This window comes from Coregonus clupeaformis, unplaced genomic scaffold (genome assembly GCF_020615455.1).
Source record: "Coregonus clupeaformis isolate EN_2021a unplaced genomic scaffold, ASM2061545v1 scaf1380, whole genome shotgun sequence".
NCBI classification, from domain to species: domain Eukaryota; kingdom Metazoa; phylum Chordata; class Actinopteri; order Salmoniformes; family Salmonidae; genus Coregonus; species Coregonus clupeaformis.
The window spans coordinates 117501-120000 of NW_025534834.1; the positions used below are offsets into that span (position 1 = coordinate 117501).

The 2500-nt window shown below is 43.5% G+C and overlaps 1 pseudogene; it reads left to right on the top strand.

The window, feature by feature from the left end:
* The window catches only part of LOC123486955, a 51226-nt pseudogene that overhangs the window by 38855 nt on the left and 9871 nt on the right, over positions 1-2500 (top strand).

The following is a 2500-nucleotide window of genomic DNA, read 5'->3' on the forward strand; positions in this document are numbered from 1 at the left end:
GGATGCCACCTTTCAGTTTTAGAAATTTCTGCCCTGCTAGAGATGCCCCCGGTCAACTGTTAGTGCTTTTATTGTGAAGTGGAAACGTCCACGAGCAACAACGGCTCAGCCGCGAAGTGGTAGGCCACACAAGCTCACAGAACGGGACTTCCGAGTGCTGAAGCGCGTAGCGCGCAACACTCACTAATGAGTTCCAAACTGCCTCTGGAAGCAACATCAGCACAATAACTGTTCGTCAGGAGCGTCATGAAATGGGTTTCCATGGCTGAGCAGCCGCACACAAGCCTAAGATCACCATTCCAAGTGTCGGCTGGAGTGGTGTAAAGCTCGCCGCCATTGCACTCTGGAGCAGTGGAAACGCGTTCTCTGGAGTGATGAATCACGCTTCACCATCTGGCAGTCCGACAGACTAATCTGTGTTTGGTGGATGCCAGGAGAACGCTACCTGCCCAAATGCATAGTGACAACTGTAAAGTTTGGTGGAGGAGGAATAATGGTCTGGGGCTGTTTTTCATGGTTCGGGCTAGGCTCCTTAGTTCCAGTGAAGGGAAATCTTAACACTACAGCATACAATTACATTCTAGACGATTCTGTGCTTCCAACTTTGTGGCAACAGTTTGGGGAAGGCCCTTTCCTGTTTCAGCATGACAATGCCCCCGTGCACAAAGCGAGGTCCATACAGAAATGGTTTGTTGAGATCGGTGTGGAAGAACTTGACTGGCCTGCACAGAGCCCTGACCTCAACCCTATCGAACACCTTTGGGATGAATTGGAACGCTGACTGCGAGCCAGGCCTAATCGCCCTTTTTTTTTTTTCTTTTTTTGTCATTTAGCAGACGCTCTTATCCAGAGCGACTTACAGGAGCAATTAGGGTTAAGTGCCTTGCTCAAGGGCACATCGACAGACTTTTCACCTAGTCGGCTCGGGGATTAGAACCAGCGACCTTTCGGTTACTGGCACAACGCTCTTACCCACTAAGCTACCTGCCGCCCAACATCAGTGCCCGACCTCACTAATGCTCTTGTGGCTGAATGGAAGCAAGTCCCCGCAGCAATGTTCCAACATCTAGTGGAAAGCCTTCCCAGAAGAGTGGAGGCTGTTATAGCAGCAAAGGGGGGATCAACTCCATATTAATGTCCATGATTTTGGAACAAGATGTTCGACAAGCAGGTGTCCACATACTTTTGGTCATAAAGTGTAGTGTTCATAAACTTTGCATCTTCTCTTAAAGTAGGTGCAAATTTAGACGTATTTACATATATCCTTGATCTACAGTGCTTTCAGAAAGTATTCACACCCCTTGACTTTTTGGGATCAAAATCGATTTAATTGTCTATTTTTTTAAATTATTTTTTTATCCACACAAAATACTTTGTAATGTCAAAGTGGAAGAAAATAATCTTAATTTTTTAAAAGATGAATGAAAAATAAAAACAAATATCTTGATTAGATAAGTATTCAACCCCCTGTGTCAATACATGTTAGAATCACATTTGACAGCGATTACAGCTGTGAGTCTCTCTGGGTAAGTCTCTCTAAGAGCTTTGCACACCTGGATTGGACAATATTAGCCCATTATTAGTATTTAAATTCTTCAAGCTCTGTCAAGTTGGTTGTTCGTCATTGCTAGACCGACATTTTCAAGTCTTGCCATAGATTTTCAAGTAGATTTAAGTCAACACTGTCACTAGGCAACTCAGGAACATTCAATGTCGTCTTGGTAACCAACTTACGTTATTGTCCTGTTGAAAGGTGAATTTGTCTCCCGGTGTTGGAAAGCAGACTGAAAGCAGGTTTTCTTCTAGGATTCTGCCTCTGCTCAGCTCTATTCTGTATCTTTTTATCCTAAAAAACTCCTTAGTCCTTGCCGATGACAAGCATACCCATAACATGATGCAGCCACGACCATGCTTGAAAATACGAATAGTGGTTCTCAGTGATGTGTTGTGTTGGATCATAACGCTTTGTATTACTTTAGTGCCTTGTTGCAAACAGGATGCACGTTTCTGTACAGAGTTCCTTCCTTTTCACTCTGTCATTTAGGTTAGTACTGTGGAGTAACTACAATGTTGTTGATACATCCCCAGTTTTTTCCTATCACAGCCATTAGCTGTTAATCAGTAATTGTTTTAAAGTCACCATTGGCCTCATGGTGAAATCCCTGAGGGGTTTCCTTCCTCTCCAGCAACTGAGTTAGGAAGGACGCCTGTATCTCTGTAGTGACTGGGTGTATTGACACACCATCCAAAGTGTAATGAATAACATTACCATGCTCAAAGGGATATTCAATGTCTGCTTTTTTATTTTTACCCATCTAACAATAGGTGCCCTTCTTTGCGAGGCATTGGAAAACCTCCATGGTCTTTGTGGTTGAATCTGTGCTTGAAATTCACTACTCGACTGAGGGACCTTACAGATAATTGTATGTGTGGGGTACAGAGATGAGGTAGTCATTCAAAAATCATGTTAAACACTATTATTGCACACAGTGAGTCCATG